Genomic DNA, 20,173 nt, shown 5'->3' with positions numbered 1-20,173 from the left:
CAGAAGTCAATATCACAAATGTGCCCTTGTGATCGATAAAGGAACTGGAATAACCCAACACCAGCACTGGAAAATCACTTAAATTACGTATTATATTGATTATGGGTCATTGCCATTAATTTTGTACATATAAGTCAGAATGTATACCGTAAAATCATGACCAATTGGTCTTTAATTATTTTGTTTTTCAACATTGTTTTAATCAAGTGGTCTGTTTAAATGTGCAAGAATATGTGAGCATCTCTTCACTAATTCAGGAACTATTAGGTAAAAGCCTATTATATGGTTTCCTGACCTAATAATGCTTATGTAATGGTACAAGTCTGTGTGTTCCAGAAGGCAATGAACTCTTTCCATATTGTAAAGACAAAGTAAGCATTTCAATACTCCACATATAGAATAGAATCAAAATCATTAACCAGTGAAAACTAAAGAAATATTAAAATCTACATGGGAAAGTAGCAAGAGTAGTTCAGAGTGCTTTCTTTAGTGTCTTAAAAAAACTGATAATAATGGAAATTCCTTGGCGATATAAGAACTTCTGTCATTTTTTACCTTCAAAGGAAGCCAAGAATAGCAGATGCAGACCTTTCAATTTGCAGCCATCTTCCCCCCAGCTTATGCTGTGGTATCCTTTGGGCAGAAACACTCCAGGGTCTCAACTAGTGTGTTTTCTCATGACTGATACTATCCTGCCCTGATAGCTAGGAAGTGATAAAACAACAAGTAAGAAATCATTTTTCATAATTCTTCAGAGTCCAATCTAGCCTCACACCTGCTTCTCTTGCAGTCCTTCATGCTGTGGAAGCTGAGTTTTAGTGGATTCTACAGCCTCACAGTAGAATCACTTCACATATTTTTCAGTAGATTAGCCTCTGGAGTATTTCTTTCTTACTCTCAAAGTCTAGTAAAACAAAGTATGGCCTATAAGCATCCTCTCTGAGGAGACATAAATATGAAACAAAATATTAAAACAACCTTGCTTTCCAATATTTCAAACAATATATTTTCACTGAATAAACATCCCAATTTTTTTCCCAAACAGTTGAAGGAATCTGGAATATTTAGAGAGACATTAAGCCTATAAATTCCCAGCTGATTTGTAAACCAGGAATTATGAAAATTATGAAATTTCTTTGCTAAAAAAAAGTTGAATGTCCAAGAAAATTAAACTGCAACTTGCCATAAAATAATTTCCTCTTTCAAAGAAAAGGATCACTAATATATTAAAGTATTAAAAATTAATATAAGGAGTCCATTTTAATTGGCTTCACTTTTGAGGTTAATAGGTATTAACTTTCATTTTTATAAAATATTTCCATGTTAATGACTCCAAGATCTATTGTTTCAAGGATTTTCCTGAGGCACATGAAGCTAAAGTTGAAAGCAGCTAAGGGTGCTTGAATTCCTTTACAAGCCTACTATAAGCCAATATTCAATCAAAACGATTATTGCTAGGCATTAAAAAATCTACTAAGTATCAAGGGTAATAACTCTTGCATGTTATTACTGGGAATTCCTACAAAGCAAAAGACTTTTGTATTGCTGTTTGCAAAGACTGCTTAATTTATTTGATGTCCTTGACCAAAAAAAATCTGCTGTTCAACCAGAAAAGAAAAAAAAAAAAAAAAAAGAGTAGTTTTGTCCCCATTATCTCTGAACAAGAAGTATCAGGAAGCTTCAGGCTAGAATTAACATGAGATACGCTATTACAGTTGTAAGAGCATTTAGCAGCCATCCCTACTGACTTCAGGGTGATAATATACACAGCCCCGTGTAATCTGTCTCTTCTGCTGCTCTTTCTTTGCCTCTCTCCTCCTCTCATTCTTTACTAATATACATGCCTTATTGTAAAGCATAATAAGCAGTAAACAGCAGCATTTTTCTACCAAAGTGACACCACTGGTTGGAGTTTTACCTTCAGCAAAGCCATATAAAGAGTCACTGCTTATATGTAACCATTTTTTTTTAAAGCCAAATACAACATTCAAGTATAGGAATATTCTACGACTCATGCTCTAAAGAGTAGGCTATATCTGGTAACCTTTCCACTAGAAAAGTTGTTTTCAAATATTGTTAATTTTCACAGACAGAGAATGAAAATATAGTTAAATCGAAGTTCAAGAAAATAGTTGTTTAGAATGCAGTATCATAGTTCATGAAATAAAATGCAGTAGTGTAAATAAGAGGTGAAAAATGTTTCTTGATGCCTCAGTATATCCATAATTACTATTGTAAATAATATCATCTACCTGGAACTGAGTATGGTCCAAAGCACATTTAAATCAAGGCAGCCCCTTTCTTGAAACTTACAAGATAGAATGTATGAGAACTGATGTTTGCACATTTTTAGCTCCTAAATTTCTTCAGGTATTTCTAGTTTAATTTCCCTGTTTCCCTAAATTTATATTATCCTCCCTTGAAATTAAAAATGGAAAGCAAGGGGCTTCCCTGGTGGCGCAGTGGTTGAGGGTCCGCCTGCAGATGCGGGGGACACGGGTTCGTGCCCCGATCCTGGAGGATCCCACGTGCCGCGGAGCGGCTGGGCCTGTGAGCCATGGCCGCTGAGCCCGTGTGTCTGGAGCCTGTGCTCTGCAACGAGAGAGGCCACAAGAGTGAGAGGCCCGCTTACCACAAAAAAAAAAAAAGCTTAGGCATCACAAAAATCCAACAAATAACAAGCTAGCATAAAGTCAAATTATTTCTATGGAAATTTCTTTTAAGGCAGATGTTTTCAGCCTTGGCACCATTGACATTTAGAGATACATAATTCTTTGTCGTGGGAGACCAGTCCATGTACCATAGTATGTTTACCAGCATCTCTGGATTCCAGCCATTAGATTTCATTAGCACCCTCCACACTACACCATGAGTTGTGACAACCAAGAGTGTCTCCTGAGGGGCAAAATCACCCTCAGTGAGAACTCCTGCTCTAAGTGCAAGACCTAACCTAAATTGATAGTGTTTAATTGCATCATTAACATTGGAAAAAGGAACTATTGCTGAACTCTCAGTTGCAAAATTTGAAAATGATACACATACCAGCTGTGGCAAGACAAAGCTTGGCTTCATGTACATTTCCTGTACACATTCTGGGAAACTGAAATACCATTATGCATACACAAGAAGCTTAAGGTCCAAATACCATGAACATTTGTAAATACAGTTGTCTTAGTTTTCTCTGGCTGCCATAACAAAATACCATAGACTGGGTGGCTTAAACAACAGAGATGTATTTCCCATAGTCCTGGAGGTTGGAAGTCTGAGAGCAGGGTGCCAGCATGATCTGGTTCTTGTGAGAGATCTTCTCCTGGCTTGCAGATGGCTGCATTCTCACTGGGTGCTCACATGACCTCTTCTTTGTGTGTACAAGGTGAGAGAGAGAGAGCCAGAGAGAGCAAGCTCTCTGGTGTCTCTTCTCACATGGGCACTAATCCCATCACAAGGACCCAATACTCAAGTCCTCACTAAACCTAGTTACCTTGCAAAGGCCTCACCTCCAAACACCATCATACTGGGGGGTATCTGTTTCTCTGTTCCTGGAAGATAAATGCTTGCCAGCTACTTTTTAGTATCTCATACAAACTGAGTGTTCAAATTAGATAAGCATTATTAACACTACTTGACACTTCTATTGGCATAGTTAAATTTGAATTATTCTTGGTCTTGAGCTTGTCATCAGTTTGTGTTTTATATATATATATATATATATATATATAAAAGGGAAAAATAAAGAAGGTACAAATTTATTTACCTCAAAATTACATAAGATCACAAAAACTATATAAAATAGTTTCTTACTATTTACTACAAAACTAATCTATAATGTTAAAAGTTTGAATGTGGTTACTACTGGACAAGGGGAAGGTTTTAGACTGAGGGGTCATGAGGGTAGTTCTGCAGGGTCCCCCTGAGTGAGAGGTGACTGAGAAAGATTCTGGAGTGTCATTTCAAGTTGTACACTTAGGATTTGTACAATTTTCCTTTATAATTTATACTGTTACTCAACTGTTTAAAGACTTGTTTTGAACTACATAGAATCTGAGTCACACATTTATTGCTTTTCTGGATTCAAAGATAAGTAAGACAGCCTCAATCCTCAACTGGATCAAAGTCTAAAGAAAGATTCAGACCTATAAACAGATTGAGCAATACAATGTGATAAATGATAAATGACATACATGAGCAGAGTTGTTTGAGATCAGGAGGTAATTAACTCTGCTTGGGGAAATCAGGAAAGATTTTGTGATAAGTAGTCTTTGAATTGGTCGGGATGCATGATAAGAGCCCATCTTGCTTACATATAAAGTAAGTTAATTTTGAAGAAAATGTATAAATAGAGGTTAGCTAATGGGATAAGGATTTCAGTGTTCTGATAGTTTCTATACTTTTGGTTGAGACAAAAAATGTGAATCAGATGCAACTAAGTAAGAAATCTCTTGCCTTATTACCCAGAACTTTATCTAAATAGTAAAATATTAAAATAGTAGACATGGATATTTGTTTATCCTCCATCTTTGGATGATTTTGTCATTGAAATAAGCTTTTTAAAAAAATGTAACAGTTACAAGCAAAGGGTGAGAAAACAATAGAAGAGATAAAATAATAAAATATCACATAAATGCTGATGGAGTACATTATGCAAATTTATACTACGCAAATGCTTAAGCTTGGTCTTAAGAATAAACAGGTAGGCAACCATGGGCACATTTCTTCAAAAATGATTGCCAATCTTCAGTGACTGATCATGAATACGAAGATTAACCTTTGAAGAAGAGCAATGGTTATTGTTCTCATAGATCCAAGCTTTAACCTTGAGGAAAATGCAGGCTTCTAGAAGTAGATTAACAGCAGTAGCCAGATTAACCAGAATTTGGGGTCCAATGGGTATTACTCTCAGTCCTGTGTACTAGTAGAAGGTCTGTTTTAGAGAGTGATGAGAGGAAAAAGGATCGCTTTTCAGGAAATCAAAAGTTAGGCATAGGAATCTGTGTGTTTTTGTTAGAGATGTATTCGTGAGAATTACTTTTCTCTGTCAAGACAAGTACCGTATGCTAACACATATATATGGAATTTAAGGGGAAAAAAATGTCATGAAGAACCTAGGGGTAAGACAGGAATAAAGACACAGACCTACTAGAGAATGGACTTGAGGATATGGGGAGGGGGAAGGGTGAGCTGTGACAAAGCGAGAGAGAGGCATGGACTTATATATACTACCAAATGTAAAATAGATAGCTAGTGGGAAGCAGCGGCATATCACAGGGAGATCAGCTCAGTGCTTTGTGACCACCTAGAGGGGTGGGATAGGGAGTGTGGGAGGGAGGGAGACACAAGCGAGAAGAGATATGGGAACATATGTATATGTATAGCTGATTCACTTTGTTATAAAGCAGAAACTAACACACCATTGTAAAGCAATTATACTCCAATAAAGATGTTAAAAAATAAAAGCTGCTAGTGAAAGATATGCTGGAAGAATTACGCAACCAGGAGTAAAATTCAAATTCTTTAAACTCTATTTACTTTACCAGACATGATTTTAACTTGGGGATTTCTCATTCCTCCTACTTCAGCAAAATTCTTTCAAGATGGAACACTAGGACTAGTCAACTCTCAGGGGTGATCCTGAAAGCTTAAACTCTGAAATTCTGGTGTTCTTCTCACAACCACCTATTATTTCATATTTCTCACTGTTTGTCTACACTGCATTTCTGCTTTGACACCAACTAGCAATTCTATAATTAACCACACCCTGCTTAGCAGCTCTGTGCTGATTTCACCCTAGTGGTACTTTCACCGCTTTCCTGAATTCTCTCCCTTTCTCATCTTTCTGCTGCACCCTCAGTAACAAGTCACTATCTATGGATCAATACAAGAACCACCTTCAATTCTCTTCTATTATCAATGCCTTACACATTGGTAATGATGAATCACACGGAAATGTTTATTGGAGTTCACACAAGTTATAGTTTCTAATTTAAACTGCACCAATAAAGTGCTTACTATTATAATTCTCTTATTTTCCAGTTCCTTGAGACATTTGTTGTAAATGTTTACTATACTCTTCAAATCCTCAAACATATCCTACGCTGTTAAAAAAAAAGATGAATATCAGTCAATAACTCCATAACTCCTCTACCGTACTCAGTTATCTATATATAATGCTACACATTCTTTTTTCCTTTCCTTCTGTGAGTTCAGATTTTTCCTATTCTCAGAGAGTAAACCTTTGACCCATGAACTAGAAATTTTATTCTTTCCTTCTCTGGGCTCTCATTCCTCTAATTAACCTCTTTCCCTTTTGCATTACTGAAACTCTGTTTTTCTTAACTAATTAAAATAACTCAAGTCTTCTTCAATCTAAAAACAACTCTGCCTCTCACCCCAAACCCTTCAAAAAAAAAAAAAAAAACCTTCCTCAATATTACTACCTCCTTCATCTTCTTCCTTCCTTTCTTTTGTGGTCAAAAGTCTTGAAACAATACTTTGTACTTACTTTTGTAAACATCCTAAGTTTCTATTTACTCCTTGTCAATGGTATATAAAGTAGTATAAACCTGCTTTTGCCTTTATAGAAGGCTATAGAAAGCTATATGTCCTTGTGAGTTATGTAACTTTTTTAAGTCTATAAAATTTTAATACCTACTGTGAAAATTTGGTAGGGCAATTACATGTCATAATGTTACATAAGACTTGCACAGTACCCAGCACTTTGTAAGTGCTCCATAAATATTATCTGTCATTACACTTACTCGTTCATAGTCTTATTATTCCTACTATTGTTCTTCAACTCACTATAATCCACTTTTGCCCATGACCTCATCCCCAGTTATCCTATAGAACTGCCCTTTCTAGACTCACCAATGACCTCCTAATTGTCAGATCCAATGAACTATTTTAAAAGATTTATCCTGTATGAGTATTAATATTTGATACCGTTAGATGCTCTTGTCACTTGAAATACTTTCCTTGCTTGATGTTATTGTATGTATCTTTTTTTTGTGTGTGTGTGGTACGCGGGCCTCTCACTGCTGTGGCCTCTCCCGTTGTGGAGCACAGGCTCCGGACGCACAGGCTCAGCAGCCATGGCTCACACGCCCAGCCGCTCCGCGGCATGTGGGATCTTCCCGGACCGGGGCACGAACCCGTGTCCCCTGCATCGGCAGGCGGACCCTCAACCACTGTGCCACCAGGGACGCCCCTCAATTCATTCTTTATCTAGTGGCTTTGCACTCCAGTTTACCTGCCACAAAATTACCTTCTCAAAAATCCAATGTTAGCACTACAATGTGAATGTACTTAATACTATGGAACTGTACACTTAAAATAGTTAAAATGGTAAATTTTATGTCATGTATACTTTACCAAAATAAATTTGAAAATCAAATGCATCGGCACTTCCCTGGTGGTCCAGTGGTAAAGAATCCGCCTTCCAATGCAGGGGATGCGGGTTCGATCCCGGGTCCGGGAACTAAGATCCCACATGCTGCGGGGCAACTAAGCCCGCGCCACAACTACTGAACTCTCGCGCCTCAACTAGAGCCCGCGTGCCACAAACTACAGAGCCCACGCGCTCCGGACCCCGCACCATAACTAGAGAGAGAAAATTCGCACTCCACAACTAGAGAGAAATCCGGGCGCCACAACGAAGAGGCCTCGCCTCAATGAAAAGATCCCGTCTGCTGCAACGAAGACCCGACGCAGCCAAAAAAAAAAAAAAAAAAAAAAACCCCAAAACAAAAAAAACAAATAAATAAATAAATCTTAGAAAAAAAAATCAAATGCTGGGAAAAAAAGTCTTCAGTGATTCCAACTACTACAATCTTCTCATTGCAAACAAAATACTTCAAAATCTGTTCCGATTTATCCCTCTAAGTTCCTCTGATACTGTTGTTTCTGTCACTCTGATCTTCACACTATTTGTTGAATATTCTCAGACACTTCACTACCAATGGATCTTTGCATATATTGTTCCCTCTACCCAAAACGTGTTCCTTTTGTTGTCGAATAAAACTTACTCATGATTTAATCCCTAGTCTCTCTTCTGTTTTCTCAGAATCTCCAAGGCAGAGCCAGTGACTTCTTCATAGTTACCCCAATAATAGCATTTTTGGTACATACTTTAATACAGTGTTTATAGCATTATATTACAGTTATTTACTTCTACTTTTCTCCCCAACTAGACTATGAACACTTTAATCACAAGACTTTTTATCCCTAGTTTTTGTAGAATTCCTAGAACAAAATTGCTACTTATTATGGGTTGCACAAATGGATGAATGAGTGAGAATACGTAGAAAAAGTGACAAATAACATTGTAAAAATCCCTATTATAACACTTTATTTAATCTAAGATGCCATCAGTTCTCAGAAGTACCATTTTTTATGTGTGACTGAGAAGGAAAAGATTCTGTCAATTAAAATATGACATGCTTTCCTGAAACTTATGTATTTTTTTTTATTTTACACATGTTGAAAGAGCTCTTTTAGACTTATTTAGATGTAAAATTTTTTAAAATATAATTTTATGCATACACTTAAAGAAAAGTATAATAAACTATATCACTTTGGGGAGGGCACATAATTTTCTAAGTCTCAATTTCAATTGGTATGGAATTCCTGAAATGTTTACTTTCAGAGCCTACTCTTTTGAATAGCTTTTTTGACTCCTTCATTAATGTTTTCATATTAATTATCATCTCCTGTCCTGCTAACTGTGTTTTTGATGCATGGTTATGTCTTACATCTTCACTATTTTCTTCAAGATTTTCATCTAAGTTCTTGACTCTCATTCGGCAGTTTCTGATATCTGACACTTCAGTAATCTTGCTAGCAGGTGTTAAAAGATAGTTTTCTTTCAGAAACAAGGGCTCATGCCCTTTTTAAAATAGCCCTTAAATAGTTAATTGATTGAAAAATCATGAGGTTGCAGTTGTCCACTCATACTGGTAGCAATAACAACTGAGTCATTATAGTTTGGGGTAAGTTTGTGTTTAAACTGTTTCAGTGCATGTCCACTAACTAAAATCAAGAAGTAACATATTGATACTCACTAGGAAAGGTTCCTAGGTGTCTCTTCCAGAAAACCAGTCTAATAGCTGTCATTTTCCAACCATCTGTGTGTGTGTGCCCGTGCATGTGCACATGCATTTATGTATGTGCGTGAAAATATAGAGTAACATTTTTGAGGAGATAGTTTTCAGAAATATTTTGAGGTTAAAATGCAACATGGAGGGAACATTTGGCCGTTGGCAATTATTCAGAGCTTCACGGTGCTACATCGCCTTTCTTCATCCAGGCTCATGCTCTTCATCTTCTTAGTGCTTTGGTATTTATTGTCTAATTTGGGGACATGTCAAAGAGCTGCAGGATTCACCAGTTTATCCTGTTTGACTCAACTGAATCATATGTTGTAAAAATAATCCTGTGTTACAGTTGCATTGGTCACACTAACTTCTCATTGATTTGAAAGTTCATTCATCTACGCTGAGGTACGTGGAAATTTCTCTTTCCTTCAGTTACATTGTCTGGTGTGTAATTGCCAATCTTTTTACAAACATCTCAGTAATAAACATATGAATGTCTTATGTTCTTGGATCTCATTAAAACTTTTGGTTGTTCTTTGCAAGAAATTATAGAATTGTGTTCATTCCTCCTCTGAAGAATATTTGCTTCATTAATATCAAATTCATGTCCCACTGCTCTGTTTCCATGTCTTTCTAAGTACAAAATAACTTATTGTTTCAATGCTGAAACACAGAGTAATCATCTTGATGACATTTTCAGCAATGCACATAACTCAATTTAAGTGACAATATGGGTAGCCATGATAGAATTCTCATATGTGCTGGAAATAGGAATTACATTAAGACTTAGCCAGCACTGATTTTAAGTTGCCATCAATCATTAAAATGTTAGAAAAATTATGCCTTATAAACAACAAAATGTTGTTGATTCCTAGGGAGTTCAGCAAGGTGACCATTCCAAAACTTCTCTATTTTTTTCTCTACTCACAATTCCACCCATTTACTTCTTTCTCAGTAGAGGACTTTACTTCCTCATCATTTAGAGAATCAAGATGCGATAAGTAAGCTGTGTATGTGCTCACTTGTTCACTTTTCCTTAAAGCTCATCCAGCCTCTATTTTTTTTTTCTTAAATCTCAGAGGCAAAGATACTCCTTTTCCTTTCTAAAGATAAACATTCCTTTGATCTTTGTCTAGCAAATCAGTGACATAGATAAACACCACAGATGATTGTGACGCAGGTAGTCTTCAGCTCAGTTTGATAAACAATGTTGCCACCATCTTTCATCTCTGTCTCCACAAGGAGCTCTCGTGTTGTTATAAATACACTCATTGGGGAATAGAAGTTTCCTGTTCCTTTTGTGCACTTCCTTCCTTTAAGATTGTCAATATTAGTAAAGAAATGTTTACCTCTTAGATGTTACACTGAAAAGAATCCAGATGCTCTAAACTATTCCAAACTCAGGACAGGATGAAACCCCAAAACCAAATTAGTTGCCCTGACTTCAAGATACATTCTTGACCTTGGTCCTTGGAAGGTAAGGAGATGAGAAGGATGAAAAAGATAAGTTATGAATGATGAAAAAAAAAGTGAAAGTACTCATGGGCACCTATTCAAGGTTGATAGAGCTAGGACTACAGAGAGCCATGTACAAAACATGGAGGCATTTCTCACTTTTTCCATAAATATGCTTGGGTCCCCCAACTAAAAGAGTTTTCCCGGACCTACACACACACCCCACCAGATGTTGTGAGGTTATATTTCAAGTATCTTGAAAACAACCTACTTCCTTTTATTTAACTCTCAAAAGTTTGAAGTGTATTCTTTATTCAATGACTCCACTTTTTTTCTCACAATCATTTGCTCTTTATCTCTAAGCATTTTGACCTTTAGTTCTTAAACTAATGAAACTGCACTTCTGAAGGTCACCAATGATGATCACAAAATCAAATGGCCTTTTTCTCTGCCCCATACTTTCCATCTACTGTATGTGATTTTCACAGATTTGACTACCCATCCGTGAAATTCTCTTTCCTTCTGACTTTCCTAACACTAAACCACAGATCCTCAACTTATTTATTTGTGTCGTTTATTTCATTTTTCTTGGATGAAGCTCAAATTTCACAACAGGAAGAAGCTGAGGGAGAAGGGTAAAAAAAAAAGGTTTGTTGAGAGCAAAATCTTCCCAGAAAGTTATACAAAGAAAGGAATTGGAGACACACAACTTCCACCTCCACATTTCTAAGCTCTGTTTTCTTCCATGGAGGGTAAAGGAGTTAAGACAAAAAAGTGTTTATCAGGCAGCAGAGATAGGAAATGTTCTTTCCAGCATGAAGAGAAGAAAGTCAGCATGTTACCTTTCTCCCATATACCAAAGGATGCTAATTTGCTTTTAATAACATTTAGTAATATACATTTAGTAGCATGCTTTTAGAAGTCAGCACCGGGGGTGATTCCTTGGTTCACAATGATTTTTTCCTGTATTTGCAAATAATCCACTAATAAGCAAAAATCGTGCTTAATGGTCATATGTATACTCTAATCTTTCTATTCTGAGTGTCTCTGAATATCTAGGGGTAAATATCTGTTCTAAATTGGAATATAGATTTGGTATCCTTGGAATTCAAAATTTAGAAGAAAGAAACACAAAGTTTTGTTGGGCATTTTGCCTGTGTCATGATAATAAGCGTCAATACCCGGAATAAAAAGGCATTTCTTCAACTCCTAACAGTTGCCCTAGTCCCTGTTCTTCAACTAAAGTAGTTCAATCTTTCAATTAAAGATGTAGTTCGATATTAAATACTGCATAGACTTACAGGGAGAATGCACCATTAGCTGATCCCTCGTGTAAGAGATATCAAAACAATGTAGGGTTGGGCTGTGTTTTTCTCTTTTGTTGTTCCTCACAAACTTTGGAATAAAATGCCAAAGTCCAAATCATGCACATTTTGTAGATAAAATTGAGCCATATAAAAATTTTGGTAGGTAAACACTGTTAGAATATATATTTGTTATCGGGTTAAATGTGACTCTCAGAGTTTTATTAGAAAGTTCAACTCACTTGCTTTGTATCTCTTAACCATTTATTTTCCTTATCATCTGGGCTCTGAGAATGGTTGTATGTTCAGAGTTACTTTTTATTGTCTATTCTTTACAACACACCTGTGAGTTAGAGAAATATGATTATTCATACCATACAGATGGTGGGACTAAGGTATAATGCCATCTAAACCCTGAATAGCAGAGTCAGAACCAGAATTTATGATTCCCCAAACCTCATGTAGAGCAGTATTTCCTATGATATCCCTGCCCTCTCTTTATTGTTTGTGAACAAAAGGCTGCATATAATTGTAATCTTTATAAATGCCAGCTACTTTTTTCAGAATGGGTTTGGTTCTTTCACTGTGATGGGAATATATTGTTTATTAAAATGTAGATAATGGTTATCAGTAGTACTCAGAGATAAGTTTTAGCTGATTTTGGAAATCATTATCTTCTGTGTTAGGCATAAGCTTAATTCTTTCCTCATTTGATTTCTTGTTTGGAGCATGTTCGTTAAAACAAGCAGTGATCTCTGGTGGGAGAAATGTGTTGTTGGAAATAACATGGAGCTAAGCATTTAACCCTATGTACCAGGTTTGGAAACCTGCCAGCTTAGTCACCCAAGGCAAACAATGTTTTGTGCAGAAACATATGAAAATTCAGATTAAACTTATTTTACTACTGGTAAAGAAAAGGAGTACATAAGGAGGAAAATAATTTGGACTGATACATTTTTGGTCTTATTTATAAAGCAGCTATACATTAATATTAATAAAAAAGGTTTTTCCCCTCTAGAAACTAGGTATGGGAAGAAAAGATATTGGCCTAATGTATGTATTTTTCCCATTCCTTTTTTTCTGGGGCCAATTTTGGAGTAACTAAATTAGAACATATAGAATAATATTACAGTTGATTTTCCATAAGGTAGAAATCAAAATACATCTTTGCTGTACTTATCATCTATATAATATCCAAATTAAGATTTCTTAAAGATTTTTCAAAGTGTAGTTTACCATCCATGTCATTCAGACTTTTTTTTCTGTCAGTTAATGAAGCTCAGGGGCTAACCTAATTCGTATGATTCCCATCTGTCATCTCTGCAGCAGTGATGAAGCCCAAAATGAAATTCCATTCTTCATTTAATTCCTGTAGCTTGATATTAGTCAGGTAATCAAGCACAACTCCTGGGGTCTTGCTTTTTTAGATGAGGAAACTAAGGTCAAGTGACTTGCCCTGGGTCACACAGCAAGACATCATAAGAACAAGGAAAAGATCCAGCAACCTTGGACTTTCTCAGATGTTAACAAGACCACTGAACCATACTATCTTCTCAGGTAATTGCCTTCTCTGACATCAAGTGGGTCACATTTTATTACCTCTATTTTTTCTTTTGAAACAGAATCCTTTTTTTCTTTCTTCTTTCTCTGCTTCTTTGAAACAGGCATTTAGAAATGCTATTCTCTGCTTAGTGTTTCTGGTAATTATCTTCAAGGAAACCAGAATACAAATTTAAAGTACTCATTAGCATGCTGATTAGAAATTTCTCTCAAAGACTCAAAAGGCTGGAACAGACCCCCAGAGATCATCTGATCCAGCCCCCTGACTTCAGGCGTGCTTCCCCTAAACAGTTTCCAGCAGATGGAAAACTATATTTATGACCCTCAAAGGGAGGGTCCCCAACCTCCCTTGGTAACACAACCCTGTGCTTAGATCTGCTTTACTACGTAATAGGTTATGAGCAAAATGCAGAAAAAGAAACTGCCCTCTCTTGTAATGTCAGATATTACTAAAATGACAAAGATTAAGCATAATTTATATTTGCATTCATATAAGTTATCTGACCAACATTTCTGACTTGATTTTGGAAAAGTCTTCCTTGTCATTTGGCATTCTTTTGACAGAAAACTTTTTGTTTTATGTCAAACCATATTCTGGAAGAAGCTTCGTAATTTTAAACCATATTCTGGAAGAACCTTCGTAATTTTAATTGAGGTAAAATTAAAAATTTTTATTAAATTAAATAATTTAATTAAATCAAATTATTTAATTTAATAAATAAATTAAAGCCTTTTTATTTTTGTGCCTTTTGCTTCTTCTATGAAGAATGTATCCCACAGAAATACTAGTACTTTCTCCCAATCTCTATTTCACCACCCTAACCTAGATAACCTTACATTGGGTTTGAGGGAACTGTGAGACTTAAGAACTGTTTCTGATGTCTTAGAAATTAAAAGATGAGCTGGGTACCTGTGTACATCCTGACTTGTTCATGGGAATTGCCTACATCACTTTCTAATTTCTTTAGCAGATTGTAGATAGGGCTTCAGAAAATCCCATTTCCATAATCACAATCCCATTTTGGCATCATTCCTTTCAGGGACTGATCACTCTCAAATTTGACATTTATGCTTCTGATCTAAAATACTTTTCTGTCTTCATTAAAATCAGAATGTACTTATAAAAATATTTACGAGTGCTCTCCTGAATCTCAGTTTTGAATGGCAGAAATAATTTGCTGAAAGAGAAAATTCTTAGCTCAAATGTACCTAAGAGAATGGGGAGTTTATCCAAAGGGCTGGTCTCTCATATTTACACAACCTGTTTCAGTGAGCTACATGAATTATATCATGGGCACTGAAAGTGGTGGGAACATTCTGTTATTTCTTCATAAGCCAAAATGTGTAAATGTATCAACAATGCCTACAGATTTCTCAGAGACTGCCTTCCAGATTGTCTCTTTATTCTTCTTTATTTACTGCTTCTTTTCTGGCCTCTCGCGTTGCGGAGCACAGGATCCGGACGCGCAGGCCGAGCGGCCATGGCTCACGGGCCCGGCCGCTCCGCGGCATGTGGGATTTTCCTGGACCGGGACCCCGAACCCCTGTCTCCTGCATCCGCAGGCGGACTCCCAACCACTGCGCTACCAGGTAAGCCCTTACTGCTTCTTTATTAAGACAGATCTATAGGACAGGACAAGCATTGACTTGAGACCTGAGTCATTGGGGTTCCTTGAAGAACTCCCACTAACAGTGAGCTTCAGCAGTTCCTCGTTATGGGGTCCTGATATCTATTTGTAAAATGAAGAGCTTGTAATGGATGACTTTTAAGATCCCTCTCACCTCTAAAATTCTAGCATAAGTGAATGAACAAATGAAGAAATAAATGACTGAATAAATTATTGAGCATTCTGGTCTAGTTCTACCTAATTTGTCTTTCTTACAATAAAATTGAGTGGCATTACTCCAATATGCATTTTTGAAATGTATTTAAATTATATGCTAAATGTTGATTGAATATTGTTGACTTGATGTAATACATGTTTATTGAAACCTTTTTTGCCAGACATATGTGGAAGATGAAAGGAAAAGGCAGTCAGTCATTTAAATATGTAAATACGTTGATTGTCAACACTATAAATGCAGCTTGAGACCAAAATTAAATATCAATTAAATAAAATTTGATTAAATACATATGCACTATATCCATAAGGAAGAATTTGGAACAAAGTATTAAACCAAGTCTGTTCCAATGAAAAATCCCATGTCAGGATTTGTCCAAATGTCTTTTACTCCCTTTCCTAGAAATCTGCTACAGTTGATGTGAGAAAGCACCAAGAATACTCCCACCAATATATACATATGCTGTGTTGTGCTAGGGGGCACAAATCCTGTCTTGATTTACTCATGTGCAACTCCATTAACACTGTGAGAAATTCCGGGCAAAGTTTAGTTTATTTTTCAAAAAGGATCATGTTTTTACATACTCTAAATAACGCACAAACTCTTTTTGACTGTAAAACCAATGATGTGCAGCCATACACATTTAGGCTACTCATTTAGCTTTTCATTGACTGAATGTCTGACTTGTTTGACTCATTCTCTATGGCAGATATTTTTAAAAGCAAGATTTGACAAAGAGAAAAATGAGGTGAATTTCTAGAACCATAAAGGCATGGAGGCAGAAATTATAGGAAAAATCTGAGATTTTAATGCCAAAACATGGTGAACATGCTAAAATATGGGAAAATGTTGCATACATTATTTGGTTTGAAATGGACAAAAATTATCTATGTGTTTGAGATAATCTCATTTGAATGTTGTCCTTTGTTTAGTCAGATGGAGTAAGTGCTGCCTCTTCTGCGCTGAATTTGGAGAAGTTGATAGAGGGGGATCCACGTGTAGATGTTGAGCCCTGACAAGAGATTGGAACCAGGAAGTAAAGGTAAAACAGGAGGTCCTTCTCTAACTTTCCTTGCCCTGAAATCAAACCTTGTATTTCTCTGTGAGCAAATGTGGGAAGTAGCAACCTTAGACAGTCCACACTCTTTGATGTCCTGCCCCCTGAGCACACACAACCTACTCAGTCACAGTCACATGGTAACTGACAGAGTCAGCATCATTGACTATGAAGTATGAACTCACCAAAGGAGTCTGTCCTCATGTTTTCTGACTCAAAACCTTGTTAGCTATATGACTTTGAAAAGCCTTTTTATTTCTCTCAACTGTTTATATCTCTTAAGAAATAAGAGATTTTAAAATTTTGCCAATGACTCTTTCTGTCCTAAGTTTCTGTCTCTAAACTAATTTTTAATGCTACGTAAGTTGACATTATTTTACCATAACATTATTAAATATAAGGCAAGATATAGTGTGTAAGAATATAGTGTGTATATTCTGTACTGTAGCATTAGTAAATATAAGGCAGAATGTATTGTGTAAGGTAGTTAGTGAAATAGCAAAACAGCTTATGGTCTGCTCATATTTGAACCTAAGTGAAACAGGAAACAAAAAAGGGGTTATCCACATTAATTCTTGGGTTATTTATTGACTCAGAACCAGGCTGTCTAGATCTATGTTGTTTATGGGGATGGATAACGTTGGCTGCTTTCAGATATATATAAAGCCTCAAAACTGAGTATGTCAATTTAATACAAATGTACTAAATACACATTATGTCCCTTTGGCATTAAAAATACAGAAACACAGGTAATAAAAGATGTTACTGCATTATTAAGTTTTGACTAAATTTTGATATATTTATATTCCAACAGGAAATGATTGAAGCATATGACAGGATAGTCTCTCTGAATCCAAGGAGCTTAGGATGGGATGCTGGGGAGAAAAGACGAACACAAACAAACCTGTAATGGATCCTCCCAATATAATAAATACCAATGTTAGACACATATTCCTATAACAAGTCAACTTCTATAAATATAATAGAATCAAGGACAAGAAAAACAGATTTTTTTTTAATTAAGGAGAAGGAAATTGGCTAACTGGGGGATAAGTAAGGTGTGGTGACTGACAGAGTGAAGGTAACCAGGATCAGAATTAGAAAACACAAATCGAAGATTTATATTTTCTCTATTACAGATTAGTGAATTTCAGAGTGAAGTGATTACTTTTGAGCAAACATGGAAAGGTAAGATCTAGGAATATTAACACAGAGACCTAATATCTTATAGTGCTTAATATGTGTTAGGCACTACTCTGAGTATTTACATATATTAACTCATTTAATTCTTTCAACAGCCATTTGAAGGTAGTACTAATATTATCCCTATTTTACATGTGATGAAATGGACATGGAGAGGTTCAATGACTTGCCCCATGTCTGATAGCTAGAAAGTGGCTGAGCTGGTTATAGACCTGGGCAGTCTATGTCCAAAGTCAGCACTCTCAACCATGATGTTGTATAACAGCCAAACGAGTAGAAGAGGGTGTCCATTAAAATTATAGCCTATGACAGCAAAAGACTGGAGAATGGCAAATATTCTGGTTCTCAAAGAGGAAACTATGTTATAAAATACTTCAGAAAACACTCTTAAATAGATTATTAAATTATGTTTTATTAATACTCGAAAAACAAATTATCATGTGGAGTGAATGTCGTTTCCTCTGGAATAAATTACGCCAAACTCAACTCATCTTTTTTATCTTTATGGTTGTTATAACTGATAAAATGTGATATAACAGGTATATTGTACCTTGATATCAGCAGAAGTTTTTCTGTCTTAATAAAGATTACAAAAATCTTCAAAATGATCTTAAAAATGAAAATTAAATAAAATCTTGATGATTTTGTATAAATAGATTCATAGGTAGCTACAATACCTCAGAAGTACTTATAAATGAATCGATACAAAGATGAATGGATGTCTCTAGTGATGCATGAAAACTTTTGTATTTGGGTTAATATTATCCATAATCAAGAATAGGATGAGTGGACTGAGTAGGAATTTATATATTTTTAAAATGCTAAAAGTTTTACTTGACTAAAAGTTTGATGGATTTCAAAGAACATGGTAGTCAAAAATGGTAATGCAGTCGAAGAGAGTGCTATCAGAAATTCCATGTACAGAGCAAGGGAGGTAATAGATGGCATAATTTTAGGATCGCCTGTAAACAATTACGTTCCATGTGAGTGACTCATAATGAAGGGAAATAATTAGGAGGGCAACCTGGATGGTAAAATTTTGAACATATAATGAATGAATAACAGAAGTTCAATCTGTAAAACGTGTGTGTGTGTGTGTGTGTGTGTGTGTGTGTACGCATTCACATATATATGTGTGGTCCGGACATAATTATTGAGATTATGTTGATCTCTTTCTGAGAAACAGATAAGCATCATCAGGATGCTCTGATTCACATTTTAACAGGACCACTCTGTCTCTATATTGTGACAAAAAAAGAGCGAGGTAAGGATGGAAACAGAAAAATAACATACATCAGCGGTCTCCCACCTTTTTGGCACCAGGGATCGGTTTTGTGGAAGAAATTTTTCCATGGAGGGGGGCGGGTGGCGGGATGGTTCGGGATCGCGATCGGGGAGCGGCAGATGAAGCTTTGCTTGCTCGCCAGCCGCTCACCTCCTGCTGTGTGGCCTGGTTCCTAACAGGCCGTGGACTGGTACCCCAGGGGTTGGGGAACCCCGACATAGATGGTAATGATCTAGAAGAAAGATGAAGGTTACCTGGATTGGGATGATTCAGAATGGTACAATGCTATTTTTTTTTTAAACAACTTTATTGGAGTATAATTGCTTTACAGTGGTGTGCTAGTTTCTGCTGTATAAAAAAGTGAATCAGCTATACATATACATTTATCCCCATATCTCCTCTCTCTTGCGTCTCCCTCCCACCCTCCCTATCCCACCCCTCTAAGTGGTCACAAAACACCTAGCTGATCTCCCTGTGCTATGCGGCTGCTTCCCACTAGCTATCTATTTTACATTTGGTAGTGTATATATGTCCATGCCACTCTCTCACTTTGTCCCAACTTACCCTTCCCCCTCCCCTTGTCCTCAAGTCCACTCTCTATGTCTGTGTCTTTATTCCTGTCCTGCCCCTCGGTTCTTCAGAACCGTTTTTTCTTTCTTTTTAGATTCCATATATATGTGTTAGCATATGGTATTTGTTTTTCTCTTTCTGACTTACTTCACTCTGTATGACAGTCTCAGGTCCATCCACCTCACTACAAATAACTCAATTTCGTTTCTTTTAATGGCTGAGTAGTATTTCATTGTATATATGTGCCACATCTTCTTTATCCATTCATCTGTCAATGGACATGCAGGTTGCTTCCATGTCCTGGCTATTGTAAACAAAGCTGCAGTGAACATTGTGGTACATGACTCTTTTTGAATTATGGTTTTCTCAGGGTATATGTCCAGTAGTGGGATTGCTGGGTCATATGGTAATTCTATTTTTAGTTCTTTTGAGGAACCTCCATAGTGGCTGTATCAATTTACATTCTCACCAACAGTGCAGGAGGGTTCCCTTTTCTTCACACCCTCTCCAGCATAAAATGCTATATTTTTTTGGCTTCCCATATCTTTAAAAGTGAAGCCAATAAGATTTGATGGTATTACCTGTAGGATATGGGACACCATACGCCAAGATATTTGTCCTGAGCTATATTTTATTCATAATAAAATTCCAAAATTTAAAGGAAACTTAGAAACCTTCTAATCAAACCTTTGATTCTTCAAAGGAATTCTTTCTACAAAAAGCTGCTCCCGCTTGAACACTTCTGTGACAAGGAACTCACTATCTCACACGGCACCCATCCTATTTTAGAGAAGTTCTGCTTTTAAAA

The sequence above is a fragment of the Phocoena sinus genome, chromosome 4, assembly GCF_008692025.1.
Source record: "Phocoena sinus isolate mPhoSin1 chromosome 4, mPhoSin1.pri, whole genome shotgun sequence".
Classification (NCBI taxonomy): domain Eukaryota; kingdom Metazoa; phylum Chordata; class Mammalia; order Artiodactyla; family Phocoenidae; genus Phocoena; species Phocoena sinus.
Note: the sequence above shows the minus strand (reverse complement) of the source record.